At 37.8% G+C, this 8,599-nt stretch overlaps 1 pseudogene; it reads left to right on the top strand.

Moving 5' to 3' along the window:
- The first annotated feature begins 1,401 nt into the window (after positions 1–1,401).
- LOC118577191 lies at positions 1,402–2,571 on the top strand (annotated as a pseudogene).
- Positions 2,572–8,599: the final 6,028 nt, after the last annotated feature.

The following is an 8,599-nucleotide window of genomic DNA, read 5'->3' as shown; positions in this document are numbered from 1 at the left end:
GTGATAGGTCTTTCCATGTTATGGTATCTTCTTCAATTTCTTCCTTCAAGGACTATATGAGCAAGGGAAGTTAAGATCATGATGGGGAAATCTACAGAGACAACTGAACCAAGCTCATAGGAACTCACAAACTTTAGACTGACAGCTGTGGAACCTGCCTGGGACCACATTAGACCCTCTGCATACAGGGGATAGTTATGTGGCTGGGTCTGTTTGAGGGGCCCCTGGCAGTGAGATCAGGATCTATCCCTGGTGCATGAGCCCATTACCTATGATTGGACACCTTGCTCACCTTTGATGCAGTGGGGAGGGGCTGGAGAAGAAGGTGGGGAGAGGGGAGCAGGAGGAGGGATGAGAGGAGAATCTGTGGTTAATATGTAAAAGGAAAAAAATTAAATAAAAAAGAATCAAATGGAAAAAGATGTGTATCACAGTTTCCTGGCTGAGTGATTGTTAGAATTGCTTCTTGTAATAAAATGTATATTTGTTTAGTAAGGAAATACAATTTCAGTGTGTGACTTCTACTTCACCTTATCACATTTTGCTCTTGAATGTTTGTAATACCAAGTACTTTTGGGATGTATGCATTCCATGGAGTACATTTTTTGTAAGCTCCATGTTTGTTACAACATACAAACAAACAAATCCGAATTGGTTCCCCTCTAAGAGGAGGTTTTAGAGCAATGAGATGTAATAAAATTGAAAATGAATATGGTCAAAAACAAATACTCAATATTCAAAGATGCCAAATATTGCAATTTTTTTGTTTTTGTTTTTGTTTTTGTTTTTGTTTTTGTTTTTTTAACTGCCAGTGTGCTTTAAAACAGATTTCTTCAACTTAATCTTCCTATCTGCAGGATAAATTCATATTCTTTGAATGATAGCTCCCAACTCTTCTTCAAATTCCACAACCTCCAATAACCACCAGGCTCCTCTTTACTTCTTCAAGATCTACTTCCATAGATTCCACACAGAAATAGGCTCACACAAAATACTTCATGTATTAATTAGCAACATTAATCATTTGGTAATGTACCTGTATAGATATACACACTTTAAAACACTATTTTGTATCTGATAAAGGGACTAATTTACCTGTTAATTTGAAAAACATTTTTTAAAAGAGGCGCAACAATACTATCAGTATCTTAAGAGTTAGGTTCTGCTGATGATAGAAGCATCCTCTAATTAGTGTTTTAGACTCCAGGCACAATGTACAGTGTCTTACAAATATTTCTGTATACTTAAGCAATTGCTCTAATCCATGGTCAGAAGAAATAGCAACCCATTTCTGACAAGAAAAGTGATGTTTTCATGAACTTACTGATTGATATGTGAGATTGAAATCCAGGTATTCTAGTTCTTTCCTACATGGTCTGCACCTCCAGCTCGCCCACAGTAATGGCAACAACTGAGGTACTAAGCACCATGAGAAAACTCTATGAGGGTAAGACAAAAGAAGTCTGATGGTTAGATAATTCAGGAAGAGTCTTCCTGCAGTCCAAGGACCAGATTAAAGCAGGAAATGAAGCTAGAAAGAACTATTTGGAAGGCAAAGCTGTAATTTCCAGTAAGATCACCACCTGTATTTCAGCTGTTACAGGAAGCCAGTATCAAAAGTGCTTTACCAGGAAATGTGGGGAGACCACTTTGATTGCACCCCAGTGAAAATGATTCCAACTGAATGGCTGTGCCATAGAATAGCAACTGCATCCTTTACCAAAAGGCCTTGTTGTTAAAGAGGGGTATAAGTTTTACCTACTGAAAATGGACTTGCTCTTCAAGGATGATGTCAATAATGATCCACAGTGGTCTGGAGAGCAATTCATTGCTACGAAATTTTCTTTTGCTGGATTTGTTATAGGCCAGACAGAGATGGACATCATGAGTCATGTTACACAGCTGTTTGTGAAATCCTGAAGAAATCCTGGCTGCCCCAGAACAATGGTTGATGTGACGATTGGATTTAGTGTTGATGTAACTACCAGAGATTATTCTTGCTGATGTTATTGATAATGATTCTTGGGAACTTTGGCCATTGGGAGGTTGGAGCTATCAGAAAGATATTCTGACTGTGTTTCAGAGTAAGTCTGGAAGGACCCCAGACAGTGAAGAAAAGCTTTGAGTGGGTTGCAGACCTAGCGGGGTTGCCTCTGATGTCAATCAGTGAAGGGTTGTAGGGTTGAAAGGTCAGCTTCTTACCTTGGTCACTGTGAAAAATTAGGAAGTAAGACAACCTGTGGGCATTTGGGGATTCCATGTGAACTTTGAGTAACATCTGCCCGTAAAGGGCCAGATGAAACTTTAAAGATTAAAGCAGAATATGAAGGGGATGTGTTTACTTACTGTACTTGCCCTGGTGGCAGGCAGAAGCAATGGTCTGAGCTCACCAGTACTTGTGTTTCCATTTTCCGTATGTTCACTCATCACACCAGACTGGGTTGCTCAGGGTGTGTGGTTGTCTCTTGGAAAGATTAGTCCAGTTTGGTGCATATTTTGGTTAAACAATCATTTGATGTGGGCTACATATTGAACACATGGATCTCCTTAAAGCAAGTTGATGGGAAAACAAAACAAACAAACAAACAAACAAACAAACAAACAAAAAACAGTGTAATTTGTTAGAAAGGAATTTTAACTTTTAGGAGAAAAGTTACATATATCCAGTTTGGGTAAGAAAATTCAAGCAAAATAATATTACACCAGAGAAAACAATTCAGTTTTGTTTCTAGTGAACAAATGCTTGTCTAGATTAATGGGTTGAGAAATCATTGGTGGCTTTTTGTTAAGATGTTTTAGCTCCACATAGTGATGTGTGCTTATAACCTCAGCACCCCAAAAGCTGAAAAACAGGATCACTTTCAATTCAAAGCCAGGCTGGAATAGGTAGCGAGACCCGCTATTTAAAAATAATCCTTATAGTAAGAAAAATTGGCATGGCATTGTTAAATTAAATCTCACCCACATTGTTGGGTAGATATATAACATTAGCAAAGAAATGTTGTTTGTGGGACTGGAGCCATGTCTCCATGGTTTAAAAGCCAGTAAAGTTCTGTGCAGAGAACCCAAGTTTGGATCCCAGCATCTTGTGACTCAATCACCTGTAGCTCTAGTTCCAGGAGGTCTGACCCTTCTGGATTCCTTCTGCACCCACACTCAAATGTTATTACCCCAATACACACACACACACACACACACACACACACACACACACACACACACACACTTTAAAATAATAAGAAAATTATGCCAGGCGGTGGTGGTACACGCCTTTATTCCCAGCACTCAGAGGCAGTTCGATCTCTGTCAGTTTGAGGCCAGCCTGGGCTACAGAGTGAGTTCCAGGAAAGTCTCCAAAGCTACACAGAGAAATCCTGTCTCTAAACCAAACAAAAAAAATAGAAGAAGGAGAAGAAGAAGAAGAAGAAGAAGAAGAAGAAGAAGAAGAAGAAGAAGAAGAAGAAGAGGAGGAAGGAAAAGAAGAAGAAGATTAAGTATTATTCCTGAATGCTGATAATGTTTTTTTTTTTTAAAGTGGTAGTTACTGCTTGATCTTCTGTCGTTCACATTTAGAAAATAGGCATACTTGAGCATACTTGAGCATACTTGTATTGTGCTTGCTGATAACAACAGCTGCAGCAACAACAACCAAAGGAAACCAGTAGTCAACTTTCCTTGCCAGAGATCTGGATCTGCCTCTGTAATTTCAAATAAACATTGATGTGAGCATTTAAATAAATATGAACTTACAGAAGGCATTTTCAGCTTTTTAAAAAAGTACCATTATCTAAAATTACAAGACAAAGACAGTCTATTTGCTGATTCATATTGTTTCTTTCCTTAGGAAGGCAGAACCAAGCTTTCAGAACCGTGATACCCATCATTGGGCAGATAGTTTCTGGACTCCACAACAGAGAATTTTAATGTCTACACTGTACTTTGCCCTAGAAATTTCAGAATGTGACTTAAATCCCTAAAACCATCTGCAAAATGCTCTATGGCATGCACAGAAGGTCATCTTTTTAGGGAATGGTTTCAAATGGTCAGTTAAGGTCCTGGGTAGTCTTACTGATGACACAACCCTTCATAGTTTGTTTAAACACTTGCATATGAGTGAATATGAAAATACATAGGCACGTATACATATTTCTAGTAAACACAATTTTGTGTATGGTAAGGAGATAACATTGTGTTATGTTTTGAGTAGCTGTTTAACCTTTCTTTTAACCCCTATACATTTACCATAAAGGAAGGCAGGTTTATCTAAGAGTTACTTCTCTGCATGTTATTCTATAAGACAAATTTTTTGTTAAGGATCTTGCTTTAGAAGAAAATTCTAATCACCTGTTGATTTGTATAAAACTCCACTGAGGCAAAGGCATTGTGTGTGTGTGTGTGTGTGTGTGTGTGTGTGTGTGTGTGTGTGCAGTGACATGTGGTTTATGCTTACTGTATACTTGCATAATAAGGACAACCTTTGAAAAATTTGGTTCTAAATGTCAAGAGCCAAAAAGAACTCTATCATGTGTGTTATTAATATGTTTCACTATCTAAGAGAGTATTCCATCATGTAGTAGGAATGTCACATTACCATAATTTTCTTATATCAAATGCATGCATTTAGCAAGTCCATTATGGCAGTGTCTGCCCTGAAAAGAGAAAAATCCTTTATGTACTGAGAATTATGATGTTGAACTGTCCAATTCACTTAAAAATATATCAATGCTTTAGGAGTAATTATTTTGTATTTTTTACTTAGAATTTTGATGCATTTAAACAAGCTAACTAAGGGCCACTGAATACAAAATAAATTAAAAAGAGTGTTGGATAATTTTATAATTTTATTTATTGGGAACAAATTAAATATATTGTAAAGTGGACAAGGTTGTATTTATGGTTAATTTTTTTCTGTTAAATTATGTATTTTGAAAAAATAATGTTTATACTTTGCTTTAGCAGAATAGTTAAATGATTTTTAATACAATAATAAATCAAATATGCATTCTTAAGGACCTCTTTAAATGCACTTGAAAAACTGTATCTTTCTATCAAATAAAGTAAAAGTGAGAAATTTATGTTCTGCTTTAATAACTTCAATTCTAAGACTTAGCAGTCTATTAAAGACTAAATTTAATTCCTTCCTGGAATTATATAATTTGCCAATATTCAATTATTTACAATCTTCAAATTTTGTGTAGTACATTACTATCCAATGCTTTATTTATAAAAATATAGTTTCCAGTTACATAATTTATAAATACAGTTACTATTGGTTTATCTGCATCACACATGATACCATACATGATCTAGTTTAAGCTTTCCAGTTACTCATATTTCCTTGAAGCCTTGAGTTCCACAGATAGTAAATGTATTATTACACTAAGTTTGCAAAAATCATAGATACTATAGAAACTCGCCAGCTATCTTCCTAGGTAGCCATCTCAGTTAGAACAAAGATGAAGAGTTTCCCAGAATTTCTATTGTGAGCCACCTGCTCAGATGACTGTCTGATGTGTGGCTTCAAGGTCACCAAGTAACTTGTGTTTTGTGTGCCTCTGCACAGGTTGTGACACACCTTCTCACCTCTCCACACTTCTCTCCCTGAGATTTCCTGCTTGTCACTGGCTAGCTTCAAAGGCCACTCTAAGACAGGAACATTTAGACACTGCCTTTCTCCTAACTGTGGCCTCATGTTTCCAAATTCCAGTGGAAACATATATTAGTGATTCCTTGTGTCTGTTTAATAAAGACTCAGTGTGCGTCTTCTCTAAAACGACTCCTCCAATCCACACAAAGTGTGTCATGATCTTTCTAACTTGCTTAGCATCACCTGTCACTCTGCCTGTCTTATTCTTTCCTACTTAATAAGTAAGTCATTGACAGGTATTCCTTGATAATTGCCCATGCTGGCGAGCCATGCAATGACCCAGGCCTAGAACCATGGTTATGAGTTGGCCCACCCCAATGTCCACCCCATTCATGATCTGCTGGAGCATGTGAAGGAAGTGGTCCTGCAGAGCTAAAACCACAGGATCTCCACAACACAGGGCAACAGCAGGATAACCAAAAGGAGTCCTAGTGAAGGCCCAGCATGGATAGTGTAGGGAAGCCAGCGGCCTTGAACCAATAACTCCTTGCAATGAATATTTGCAAGTAAAGAGATGTGACTCACTATGTCACACTACAGCTTCCATGAGGAGAATTTCCCCCTTTTTTTCTCTTAAACTTTATTGGTGTGTGTGTTTGGGGGCGGGGAGGAGGGCTGGGGAAGGGGGCAGCTGAAGGGCAGCAAGCAGATAACTACGGACGGGAAATGGATGGGATCAAGATATGTGATGTGAAAGACACAAAGAGTAAAATAAAAAGAAAGTTAAAAAGAAAATGGCTTATCATTGGGTTTTCTCACTGCTCAGCTGACCCCAAAAGATACTGTGGAGTCCCCGACAAGCTGCAGTAAACCCTCTCTTTCTCGGCTAGTTCCATGCTCCCTATGCCATCCCTCACACCATTAGATGCTGCGTCCCTATTCACTGTTAAAACACTCCAAAGCTCTTGATTCTCTATTCAATGGAAACAAAATGACGTTGTTTGGGAAGGGAAACAAAAAAGCAAAAAGCATAATGAGGGATGGTGAGTTTGAACAAAACATGTATTGCGCATGTATGAAAATGTACCTATTATTCTGTATGCTATTAAAATGACTTGTTATTTAAGGTCTCTCGATGTAAATCCCGTTTTCCTTCTTTTACCACTTTTTTCTTTTCTTAAACAACTGATTCCCTTTACTGAGTTGGTTACAAAGCTGTACCTCTGTCTCACTTGCAACATTGCACATAAAAGAATTTTCTCTTCCGCTAACTTACAAGTCACCTTTATCTAAACTGTCCTGGCAGTTATTCTCTGATTCATTGAAGAGGTTACTTTATGTAACCTTTTGATAATCTGTTATCATGTGAAATTACACATGATGAATGTATTGCTATTTACTTTTCATATTTTACTTCCCCAACTAGATTGTGATTTCTTGAAGATAGATTATGTACCACCATTTTTGACCTTTTTATTACATCATACTTCCAATCCTGAGTGAGTCTAAGTATTTAATGTGAGTTCCAAAAATATCGCTCAATGTTATAGACTAGAAAATATTAATTAATGCCAACTTTTGTTTACAATCAGAAAGGACACAGTAAATTTAGAATTAGAACTGCCTGCATATATATTAGAGAGTGCATCTGAACTGAAGTTTTATCATTCAGTGGGAGGGATAATGGAGAGCAGTTCCTAAAATGCACTCGAACACAGAAGAGCTAATTGAATAAGCAGTGAGGCAAGCTGTGATTATAAGTATGAAAGAAAAGTTTACCATAGGTCCAATGAATGTTTCTGAGTATATGGTTTTACAATGGTATTTCTCAATCAGTAAGACTGTTCTCAAACAAATTACAATGTATAATTTCTTCACTCTTCTTGCATTTATAAATGTTATTAAATCTGATACAGTACAGAAGGTTTTCAAAATTAAAACAGAATTGGTAGGGATCTGTGAAGCAAAGAAATCCAAAATGATGTATACAATGGCCCTAGGAATTAGACTTACTCAGCAAGTCTATGGTGCCCATAATCCAATGTTTATGAAAAATTTAAAGAGAATTTGTGACCTAACTCTCACAGAAGGCAAATCCGTGGCAAACTGTGAAAACAGAGAACTATTGTGTGTAGTGGGTAGCCATCCAGCCTTGGGCTGGAAGTTCCAACCCCCATTGAGGCTTAGGTAATGGTCACGCCCACAAGGCGGGGCTGAGGGAGGAAGCTGAAGACCCAGGATCAAGAGGACTGAGCAGAGTTCTCCAGAGAACACTGCCGGACTGCGCCATACCTTTCCCAGACTCTGTTACCTATCCCCTTCATTTGTAAGTTACCCCACAAAATAAACCTCCCTTTTAACTATGTGGAGTGGCCTTAATAATTTCACCAATAATGGTGCAACTTGGAGCTTGGTGCTGGTGCTTGTAATGGTGGTCATGGCTCCAGTGATGTAGAGATAGCATGGTGGTGGCGGTTTGTTGCTAGTTTGTTAGGCTCTAGGTTAGACTAAAGGGGAGAACCACAGAGAATTGGCTGTTCTTTTAAGGTTCATTTTTAGTTAGTTTTTTTTTTTTTAAAGCATGTCTAGGTGTGAGTGAGTGAGTGAGTGAGTGTGTGTGTGTGTGTGTGTGTGTGTGTGTGTGTGTGGTTTATACTGAATCTTATTTACAAGTAGGAAAAATGTTCAGTTATGGGTTCTAGTGCCAGAGTTTTGTGTTGATAGTTACTTAACAATACTAAGAATTTCTTAACAAACACAGCCTTCATTTTTCCCTTGCAAGTCTAAATTAGTCTCTACTTACATGACATATTCAAAGACAAATAGCATCATTTTCCATATTTGTGTTCTAGGAAACCAACATGGGGACCTGAGTCTAACTATATCTTGAGTGTGTGGCTAGGAAAAGACAGGTAGATGACTGGGCTGGGGAAAATGTAGGAATGTAACTGGTGCAAACAGTGTGAACATTGTGTTTAAAGGTCATTGTCCTCTTACTGGTACATGCACTAC

Source organism: Onychomys torridus, chromosome 2 (genome assembly GCF_903995425.1).
Source record: "Onychomys torridus chromosome 2, mOncTor1.1, whole genome shotgun sequence".
NCBI lineage: Eukaryota > Metazoa > Chordata > Mammalia > Rodentia > Cricetidae > Onychomys > Onychomys torridus.
Note: the sequence above shows the minus strand (reverse complement) of the source record. Positions and strands in the feature narration are given on the sequence as shown.